We start from the raw sequence: 12284 nt of genomic DNA on the forward strand, positions 1-12284 counted from the left end.
AAGGTTGTCAAAACTTCTTCTTTAATCCATCAGTTGTCTGTGTACAGGATCATCAAATTCCTCGTCAAAAGTGGGTCTTTTTACCTTGGAAAAACCAGAAAAACAGGTGAAAGAAACGGACCGTAGAAATCGCATTTTCATCACATCATTGTTTCTACAGTTGGGTCATAAATCAAATCCATTGGAATTACAATTTCCTCACTCCTTAAACTCATCACCCTGGTACTTCGTTTACACTTCGTTAAAGCCTGACCGCATCTAAATATCAAGCCAATCGTTATGACAACACCTAAGATACATAGGAGAAACTTCCCTACATCCATTATGACTCCTTGAGCCCATTCTCCTAAACCAGAGAACCAATTTCGCGGGTTCAACCATGACACCCAACTAGTCAGCTCATTACTCACAGCAGCAAGGGTGAGATTGTGTCTCCTGCGAAATTCCCACTTCAATTGGAGAATATCGTCCATCTTTTGGTCTATGACCTCGACCGGGTCCTCTGTACTATTCGTTATATATGTGCAGCATTTCACGCCGTACTGCGTTGCCAGTGTGACACAATATCCACCTGTTACTGCTGTGAGATAATTGAGAACCATTCTATGCTGAACCAGTTCTGTTTTATAAGCTTGAAGTTCTCTTCCAGTATACCTAAACGTGTCATCATACATTCCTGTGATATTGTCTAACAAATTTGCGAGCGCAGATATGTATTTATAATTCAACACTCCTCTGGCGGTGCGAGTGATGTCTAACACGATTAGAAACTGAATCCCGGTGGATTCATGGATCATGTCAGAGGCCGGATGCTCTGTTCTTTCTATCAGGTGCCGTTTAACTACGTGCTCGTAGTGGGTGTGAGTATAAGGAGCTTGGCAACACGGTGTATATCTTTCATTTTGGCATGTGATACAGTCATTACTTCAGGCTTTACTTTTCCAATATAACACAATCCTTCAGAGTTTGGGGCAAGCCACTTATACGCCTTCCTCCCGCATATGAAATATGCATCATCGGGGAGAACATATGGGACGGAGTAGGACATAACCATATTACACATCTTCCATGTGAAATCTCCTAACCCTAATTCTCCCATCTGTCTAGTACACGTATCAGCTTGTATGATATGTGCACAGTATCCTGGTGATACCTCTCCAACTCTCGTAATCCTACTTCCTAGGGTATACCTATATCGGAAAGATTTTCCTCTACTGGCTATGTGGCGTATAAGCTCTGTATCTGTAGGCATTCTATCTGCTCTATATGAAAAGGTCATGGTTTGGTTACTCCATGACACTTCCCAATTTCCCGGCTTTCGGGGATTGGAAATGTTAAAACATATTAGGGATCTATCCACATGATATTGGTGGAGCTTCAAACTAGGAGGACTGGAGATATTAAACCTCCTGTCCACCGGCCTCCCACCACTTAGCTCAAGTACCTCACCTATCGTTAAAGGAAATGGTACTAGTCCTGATTTGCTATGACCTTGAGGTACTTGAGAGCATACCCAACAATCTGTTTGATTTAACACACTACCCACTAAGGAGTGATAGTCACTCAAGGGGTGCCGGTCCATGTGGATATTAAAACTGGATTGGCATTTCTTGATGCACCCATCCTCAACTACATTGTCACAGAGCCTACAGATACAGTTTTCTTCAGCTAACAATCCTTCACAATTCCTTCTATGGTCTATGTTATCGGATCGTTTTCTGATACTCGCCTTTGCTTGTTGATTATGTTGTTCTTGGGAAACTACGCCTCCATCTCTATCATCAGAACCCATTCCAGAACCTCTCTCGACCTCCATGGTACTCTCGCCGGAACAGACTGCTCTGGTCAACATCATGGTCAACAGGAAAATCCGGATCACAGTCTCTTGAGGCAAGTCCATCTTAGGAGGAAACGAAGAAGAATGAGAAGGGGGAAAAAAAATTTGAGGGAGAGGGGATGGGAAGTGGAGAAAAACAATAAAAGGGAAGCGGGGGATCGACAACTGCTTTTGATCTTGTGATTTTCAATGCTCAGGTGCCGCCTCAGTCCTCCTGGAACAGACACTCCAGTGATACAACTTCCTCTACCGTCTGTTCCTTATCACGGGACCTCTCTGGATCAGCAACCTTCTTACAATGGGACGAATGAACCCAAGTCTCTCTCTCGGCAACTTTCAATGCTGTAGTGCTAGTCAATAAGACTTGGTATGGTCCTTCCCATCTGTCAATAAGGCAACCTGAGCGTAGAAAATTCCATATCATTACATAATCCCCAGGTTCAATGTCATGACAATTACTATCTGGTAAATCAGGAATCACTAACTTCAGATTGTCATTTTGATTCCTTAGCTGTTTACTCATGTTAACCAGGTACTTTACAGTCACTTCATTGTTACACTTCAAATCATCCTGAGGGTTAATCATAACATGCGGTTGTCGACCAAACAAGATTTCAAAGGGAGACAGATTAAGAGGGGACCTGGGAGTGGTTCTGATGCTGTACAGTACAATGGGTAGAGCTTCTGGCCATGTCAATCCTGTCTCTGCCATAACTTTGCTCAGTTTATTTTTAATAGTGCTGTTCACTCTTTCCACCTTCGCACTCGCCTGTGGACGGTATGGAGTGTGCAGCTTGCTATCAATTCCCATCAACTTACACATTCCTTGAAAGACATCACCTGTAAAATGGGTACCCCTATCACTTTCGATAATTCTAAGGATACCATATCTACATACAAATTCCTGCACAATTTTCTTAGCAGTAAACATAGCGGTATTTGTGGCCGCAGGAAATGCTTCGACCCAATTTGAGAACACATCTATACAAACAAGTACATATTTCAAATTTCGACAAGGGTGTAGTTGAATAAAGTCAATCTGTATTACCTGAAAAGGACCGCCTGTAGGTGGGATATGAGATGGTTCTGTTGGTATTGCCTTTCCGATATTCTTTCTCAAGCATGTAAGGCATGACATTGCTCTCTTACTTGCATGAGATGAAAATCCTGGGGCGCACCAATATGCTCTTACCAACTTGCATATTCCTTCCTTGCCCAGATGAGTCAGCCCGTGAGCTGCCTCAGCTAAACATGGAAGATATGCTCTGGGGGCCACCGGTTTACCTTGTCCATCTGTCCAGAGTCCTGAGGACTCCTGGCCATATCCCTTTGCCTTCCAGACTGCCTTTTCCTGTGTGGAACACAAATTTTGCATCTCACACAGCTTCTGTGTGTTGATGGTATTAAATACCATCAGTTGTGTGGTGTCTGTCTGTCTGGGGGTACCAGCTGCTAACTTAGCTGCTTCGTCTGCTCGGCTGTTACCAAGTGATACTGGGTCCTGGCTATATGTGTGTGCTTTACACTTGATAACAGCCACTCTGTCGGGTTCCTGTATCGCTGTTAGAAGCCTTTTGATGTGGGCTGCATGCGCTACCGGTGTACCAGCTGCCGTCATGAAATTTCTGAGGCGCCATAGGGCTCCGAAATCATGGACTACCCCGAATGCGTATCTAGAGTCGGTGTAGATATTGGCTGATTTGCCCTTAGCCAATTCACATGCTCTGGTTAGGGCGACCAGTTCAGCAACCTGGGCTGAGTGAGGTGGGCCTAGCGGTTCTGCTTCTATGGTGCCTTGGTCATCTACGACTGCGTATCCAGTACACAAGTCTCCCGAGTCTGACTGTCTGTGACAACTACCGTCCGTGTAGAAAGTTAGATCTACATCTTCCAGTGGGTTGTCACTGATGTCAGGCCTTGCGGTAAAATTTTGGGTCAAATATTCCATACAATCATGTGTGTCCTCCTTTGTATTAAATTCTCCTTCCCCACCACTCTCATCCTCCACCCTTTGTGCCTGTCCAGGCACACCTGGGAGATATGTTGCAGGATTTAATGCACTGCATCTCCTTATGGTGATGTTTACGGGGGCCATTAGTGCCAATTCCCATCTTGTAAACCGCGCTGATGAGACGTGCCTGGTTTGGGCAGACTTTAGCAAGGCTGACACTGCATGTGGTGTATGAATTGTGAGGTTGTGACCTAGCACTACATCTTCGCTTTTCGTTACTAGCAATGCTATCGCAGCAACGCTTCGCAAGCATGTGGGGAGGGATCGCGCTACCGTATCTAGCTGAGCGCTGTAGTATGCTACTGGCCTGCTGGCATCACCGTGCTTTTGGGTTAAGACGCCTGCCGCGCAACCAGCACTTTCTGTTCCGTACAGCTCAAAGGGTTTCCCATAGTCTGGCATACCTAATGCTGGCGCCTGCGTTAGGCACTGTTTAAGTCTCTCAAATGCCATTTCGGACTCGTCTGTATGTGAAATCCGATCAGGCTTGTTTCAGGAGACCATCTCCTGCAAAGGTAACGCCAGAATGGAAAACCCTGGGATCCAGTTACGGCAATACCCACACATTCCTAAAAATGTTCTGATCTGTTGCTGGGTTTGTGGCAGAGTCATGTCTCTAATTGCTTGAACTCTATCAGCGGTCAGGTGTCTCAGTCCTTGTGTAAGACAGTGTCCCAAGTATTTTACTTTAGTTTGGCATAATTGTAACTTGTCTTTGGAAACCTTGTGTCCTGTGTCTGAAAGATGAAACAGGAGCTGTTTCGTATCCTTCAGGGATGCTTCCAATGAATCAGAACACAGTAGTAGATCATCCACGTACTGTATCAATACTGATCCACTCCCTGGTTGGAAAGACTGTAGACAATCATGCAAAGCCTGGGAAAATATACTTGGACTGTCTATGAAACCTTGTGGTAAGCGAGTCCATGTGTATTGGACTCCTCTGTATGTGAATGCAAACAAATATTGGCTGTCAGGGTGCAGAGGTACCGAAAAGAAAGCGGAGCAGAGGTCAATAACAGTGAAAAATTTCGCAGTGGGAGGGATTTGCATAAGGATGACAGCTGGATTTGGCACTACGGGGAACTGACTCTCAACTATTTTGTTAATTCCCCTTAGATCCTGCACTAGCCGGTAACCCCTCCCCCCACTCTTTTTCACAGGGAAGATGGGACTATTGGCAGTGCTGGACGTTCTTACCAGAATGCCCTGTTGTAGCAAGCGCTCTATTACTGGGTAAACTCCTAACTCCACCTCTGGCTTCAGAGGGTACTGTGGGATTTTTGGAGCTATCCTACCATCTTTTACTTGTACAACTACCGGAGCTACGTTTGCCATTAATCCAGTGTCCTGTCCATCTTTAGTCCAAAGTGACTCTGGTATCTGGGATGTCATTTCTTCTACTTGGGATGGAGTCCTATTTGTCATAATGGTATGTGACATTAATTTTGATGCCACATACTAACATGTCTCGCACTTCCTGAGCGTGATTCTCAGGTATGTCCAAGAATACACCTTCAGGAGTACAATAAATGACGCACCCCGTTTTACACAATAAATCTCTTCCCAGGAGATTAGTCGGTGCCGATGCAGCCAGCAAAAAGGAATGCTTGGTATGTAAAGGCCCTACTGTGATCTCGGCTGGTTTGCTAACAGGGTAGTGCTGGACTACTCCCGTTACTCCCATGGCTGGAATTGTCTTACCAGTGGTTCTCATGCCCACTGTCGAATTTATCACTGACTTGGCCGCCCCCGTATCTACAAGGAAGTTTAATGATTTACCAGCTACATTAATTGCAATTTCGGGTTCACTCCCAAGACTTGCAATCAATTTTACTGGCTGCAGATTACAGGTATGGCCACACCCCTATTGGGTATGGTGACCTCCCTGAATCCCGCTGGCAGCAACTACTTGTGAAGGGGTTAAATGGGAACTACCAGAGGCTTGCCAGTCTCTGTTCGGGGGGTATCTTTTTGTTTCCCCTGCATGTGGCTCATAACTCCGTTTCTGCGGACCCTGCTCCCAATGTCGTGTGTCGTGTCGTTGTCTAGGAGGTTGATATGAGTTTTGTAAATGTTTCACTCTACAGTCTCGTGCCATGTGTCCCTGTCTATGACAAGAAAAACAAGTTACCACATTTGACTTACCCACAGGGTTTGGTGATTTATACAAAGGCTGCCTTGTGGTCAGGGCCTGTATACTTACGGCCATTAATTTATCACCTTGTTGTTCCCTGTGTCTGGTGATATTCCGGTCGTGATCAATAGCAGCCTCTCTCAAAGTAGCCACCGACAGACCCCGCCAACATGGTTGCGTGGTCTGTACCCTGGTCTTTAATGCCTCTTTTAAACCATCCATCAGTACAGATACTGCTACTTCTCGATGGTTTATGTTTGTTTTAATGTCCTCTATACCTGTGTATTTTGCCATTTCTAATAATGCCCTGTGAAAATATTCTGCAGCAGTTTCTGACTCTTTTTGTTTAATGGAGAAAATCTTGTTCCATTTAACTACCGCTGGAAAATACTCTTTTAATTGTAAACTTATTCTTTTTACATTATCTTTGTTGTACACATCTGTAAGAGGTACATCCTGATCCAATCCACAGTCAGCTAAAAATTGAGCTGCGTCGACATTGGAGGGTAAACATGCCCTCAGCAATACCTGCCAGTCTTTGTTATTGGGCTCTAAAGTGTTCCCTAGGTCTCTGATGTATTTCTGGCTAGCAACTAAGTCTTTTCTAGGATCAGGGAATTCAGACACTATGGTTCTTAATTCCATTCGGGAAAATGGGCTGTACATGGCAATGTTCCTAACAGGAGTGATTCCTGTTGTGTCAGTTTTCCCATTTGGAACTGCTATTACCCTCACAGGATTAAGTCTACTAACATCATTCTGTGTAGGTTCTACAGCCTGTGGTGAAATGGTTTCAGCATAGTGTATGGTGCCGTACTTACCCGTAGATACGACCTCACCTGTCCCTCCGCTAGGGGCCTTTGTTACTAATCTCGGGGGTGGAGCTGTGCCTACTGTTGTCTCTGCTATGGTGGCTGCCAGAGAGAGCGCTGATATTGTTGCTGATTCGTCCTCTTGATCACACTCCTGGGGAAAGTTCAAAACAGGGTACAACTTGCACGGGTTAATACTTGCATTGGTTAATTGGTTAACATTATCTTTAACATTTACACAGTTGCTAAGTGTTTGTTTGTCACACCTTAGTGCGTCATTCTCCGCAACCAATTTCTCTCCTGATATGTATGGTGGCGGCGGGGCCGTGGCTACCAGTTTCCTGATAGGATTAGATCCCGCCGCCAGAGCCAATCCTCTCTGTATTTCACCCTCCTGTTGCCATAACTGCAAATAATCATAATGTTGGATTCGTCTCTTTGTTGATTTAATGAGACATATCCTCCTCCTTAAATTCATTAACACTTCTGGGCTGAAGCTACCTACTCTTGGGAATTTCTCCCCGTCATGCATTGTCATTCTTTCCCATTCATCACATAAAACCTCTGTGTGTGAACCATATTTTTCACACATTACGTACCTTGCCGACCCGACTGGTCGGTTTACTGAATCAACCCGAACCGAGGTTGATCGCCCCCTTCCTGAACAATTGGCCCCCATAACTTGCAGGCGTTGCTTTCACCACCTCTGACCTTCAATCAGGGTCTTCAGCGAACCCTTACAAAAAACAAAATGTTCATGATAGGCTGACGGTGGCGGTTTACCGAGTACCCCACTCACTCGCCCACGCCGACCAATACGACCTACACACTGCCTTAGCGCTGGCGTACTCGACCCAGGGCCCCTAGGAACCTCTATTTACTGGAACATGTGAGTGTGTTCCGCAGAGCATTGACCCTTTCCAGTAACTATTGGTTGTTGGACAATTCCTGAGTGACCAGCGAACTTCCCTTCAGAAAATAAAAAATTACACAAATCACGTCAGAATGTACAAATAGTGTTTATGACCGGGTTCGTACACAAATGGTACTGGTCAGATTAACTAATGCACACAATTACGTGCGGTACAATCGTTCAGCACATAAGCAACTAATCTTATGTGCTGAGCGACCAGTGGAATCGAACATTTCGGCTGCGAATTCCTTCAGCCAGAGCTTTATTGGCCTATATGGGTTTTGCACCAACCCCCTGGGTTGTGCCCTTTTCTCTTATTTATAGCGGACTTCTTTGTCTGCTGTACCTGGACCTCCTGGTCTTGTTATGGACCTCCTGGTCTGTGCTACAGTATGACCTCCTGGTCTACTACACTCTACTGCTCAAATTTTATATTTAACAAGGGATGCCTCCCTAGCCACCATGTACGACACTTACATGCATGTACCTCTGCGAGAACTCGACTTCTTGTGGTTCAACCTTGAAAATTGTATAAACATATATATACAAAACACTCACTCATCACATGTACACTTTTGTTTCTATTTCTATTTCTGCGCAGAAATTTTTCTTTAGACCAGATGTGTTGTAAATTTGGAGAAGGATCTGTTAATTTAAATTTCGGATATTAAAATAGATTTGCGCTATTTATCGCGTTTTGCGCTATTTATCGCCTGTTGCGCTATTTATCGCCTGTTGAAAATCAACACTATCGTGTGACTTGAGTTACGTGGGCGTACCTAGATGCTCCGTTGCGTAATATACGCTGCGTGCGTCGGCCTTTGAGTTGCGTACGCGAGTCTCACCCTTTGTTAGAGACACGTGTACACAAAACCAATGTCCACCGTAACACAATGTACACGTTTATCAATGTAGATGATCCTCGATCATCTACTGAACCCCACACCAATCTCTCCTTGTACCTTTAGGCAGAGCTGCGTGTGTGCTTTTCACTTTATCCCTTAATGCATTACTTTTACACTTTAACTATGAAATAGCGACAAATCTCTCCTAACACGTTTTATCAATTATAAAATGGCAAACAGGAGAGTGATATATGAAAATACACGAAAAAGAAATGCAGATATGTGCGTGCGTACGCAAGACAGAAATAAACAGTTTTAAAAGACACTAGCGTGTTGTTCTTACCTCCGGTTCCGGATTCTTTCTGCACCCTTTACTAAGCGAAGCAGACGCTTATCCCATCAGCACTGTGAAGAATATGATCTCCCGCCCTTTGCTGATGGATAATGTCTGCTGAAATTACCTAGCAGAGATATGTGAAGGACAAGACGAGCCGCCAATTGATAAAGCTAAATATTTATCTTATTTAAAACCCTTTAAGAGGCCTAAGAACACTGTACGCTATTGACGTATGGAGTACCGTAAGGGTACGCACGTTGCGTAACAATCGCTTAGCCGTGGTCGAGACGCTCAAGCGTCACGTTCGCTCACGGCCAAGAGATCACAGGCAGGCACGCTATTGGCTGCTGACTAACGTAATGGTTCGCTATAGCGTAGCGGACGCTCGGGACCACGAGGAGATCACCAGCGGCGCAGACGCTCACAATGTTAAACCTTTATATCTAAACCATAAACAATGTAATATGCAGTAAAACCTTAGTGTAGAGATAGGGTGTAGATGCAACACAGTGTAACCTTATTAACTTAAAAGCTGTTTGAGCGTCACCGACGCTCTGAGAATACTTAACACTATAATGAACACACAACTACCGGGCTTAGGGTCTAACGCCTTATGAATATGTTAGAATAAAAAGAATAATACAGTACAAGTCATACACTACAATATAACATAGACTAACTAACCAGGTGACTACACAGGAAATACAATACAATACTATTACGTTTAAGAGAGTACGAGAGAAAGAGGAGAAGAGAGAGAGAGAGAGAGAGAGATATGGCCCACAATAACAACAAAGACAATATGGTTGCGGAGAAAAACTTACGCACAAAGGGGAACGATCGCATGCGCCTCTGGACATCCAGCTCCCGATTATCAGCAATGAGAACCGTTGAAGAGTGAGCTGGATGTGATCGGCTTGTCTATTTATGCCCCACACACAATACAATTCAATGGTCCCTACAATCTCATTGTTCATTGGACACAGGAATTCCCCTTCGTATTATAACAAAAGGTCATAGGTTGATTCATACAGGTGGGCTGTGATAATTTCCAACTGCTCAGGTAGGTGGGAAACTAGGTTTCCCGCCGCATGGATAAGTAAGTGCAAATAATAGTAAATGGACATAAACGTCTTATGTCCATAACTATTCGCACGAGCGATTAATCAATCAATCAATTCAAACCAACACCGGAATATTGCTAATTAAATATTCTTCCGATGGATACTAAACACCACTGTATTACTCCTGTCTGACCCTTCGTATCAAACAAAGAGGGATTTCTCTGTCCATGAACATACTACATTAACCAAACTTTCAGATTCTATCAAAGGGACCATAATCTACAAAATACATTATATGGTGAGAATATGTAACGAAAGATTCGCCCGCTAGACGCATACAATCTCTACCGTAAATGCGCATACCGTGCGCCTGCGGGTGCCCGCAACAGCGAGTATGCGCACGCACGGGAGAGCGCACGCATGCGCAGCAGGGACACATATGAGGTGCAAATATGCAGTGTGCATCGTGATATTTTTCTGACTTTGACACTATAAACCGCCAGATATTAGTGTGTCTGACGAATTACTACTCTGGCAGCAAATCAAAAAAGCTGCAGGTATGGGGGACGTCATTATTGTTGGGGACTTTATTTACCCAGACATAAACTGGAACACCAAAACAGTAAATACAACTAGGGGTAATAGGTTCTTAAACATGCTAAAGATCACTACTTGTCTCAGGTAATCGGGGAACCAACTAGGCATAGGGCTATACTGGACCTAGTACTAACTAATAATGAGGAAATAATATCAAATACTAAAGTAGGGGAGACTCTAGGAAATAGCGATCACAATATGATCACATTCGATAGGGTCTAAACTAAAACTTTTAACTTTAAGAAAGCCAATTTAATTTTGCAGAAACAAGCAATGAGTGACATCAATTGGGAAATTGTATTGCAAGGTAAGAATACTGCTGAAATGTGGAATGTTTTTACAACTACGCTCAATAAGTACACTCATTTGTATATTCCCAAAGTCAACATAAACAGGAGTAGGAAATTCAAATTGATGTGGCTTAATAAAAGGGTCAAGGAACAAATGGATAAAAAAAGACGTGCTTTCAAAGCATTTAAGTCTGACGGAACGGTGGAATCATTCCAGTTCTACAAGAAATGTACCAAAAAAGGCAAAAAAAGAAATCAGAGCAACAAAAATAGAAAACGAAATACAAATTGCAAAGGAGAGTATAACAAACCCCAAAAAGTTCTTTAAGTACATAAACGAAAAAAGGTTAAAAAGGGAGAATATTGGGCCTTTAATAGATGAGTTGTATGTCTTGATTAATGATGATAGTGATAAAGCAGATTTATTTAATAAATTCTTTTCATCAGTATTCACGAATGAGGACAGGTTGACGAGAGTAGAGCATATCATAAGCTACGAAAACGGCCCGATGCTAGGTACTTGGTTAAATGAGGATTTAGTCCGGGAGAGACTAAGTAAAATTAAGATAAATAAATCTCCTGGGCCAGATGGACTGCACCCCAGGGTTCTTATGGAACTTAATGTAGAGATATCGAAACCCCTATGTTTGATGTTCAGAGAGTCAATTATATCAAGAGCGATACCAAAGGACTGGCGTATAGCAGAGGTAGTCCCAATATTTAAAAAGGGTATTAAAACTCACCCATAGACCGGTAAGTCTGACATCTATAGTTGGGAAATTACTGGAAGGTATATTAAGGGACAGCATACTTGAATACTTGGATACCGCCAAGGTTATTACTAGGAATCAGCCTGGTTTTGTGAAGGACAGATCCTGTCAAACTAACTTAATAAGCTTCTACGAGAAAGTGAGCGATAATATTGATCAGGGTCATGCAGTGGATGGGATCTTTTTGGACTTCGCTAAGGCATTTGAAGTTCCACATAAGAGACTAATTCTCAAATTAAGGGAGCTTGGGGTAGGGGACACTATTTGTACTTGGGTGAATAATTGGCTGTTCAATAGGGAACAGCGAGTGGGGATTAATGGGATGTACTCTGAATGGGCTCCAGTGCTCAGTGGAATACCACAGGGTTCAGTACTCGGACCATTGTTGTTTAATATATTCATTAATGACCTAGGAGAGGGACTGGAAAACAAAGTATCAATTTTCACAGATGATACTAAGCTATGTAGAGTAAATAATTCAAACAAGGATGTTGAGTCTCTTCAGAATGACTTATCTAGACTTGAGGTCTGGCCGGATAAATGGAGAATGAGGTTCAATACAGACAAATGTAAAGTTATTCACTTTGGAACTAAGAACTATCAAGCAGCCTATAAACTAAATGGGGAAAATGTAGGGATAACAGTAGTTGAAAAAGATTTGGGCATGCTCA

Source organism: Pseudophryne corroboree, chromosome 5 (genome assembly GCF_028390025.1).
Source record: "Pseudophryne corroboree isolate aPseCor3 chromosome 5, aPseCor3.hap2, whole genome shotgun sequence".
NCBI lineage: Eukaryota > Metazoa > Chordata > Amphibia > Anura > Myobatrachidae > Pseudophryne > Pseudophryne corroboree.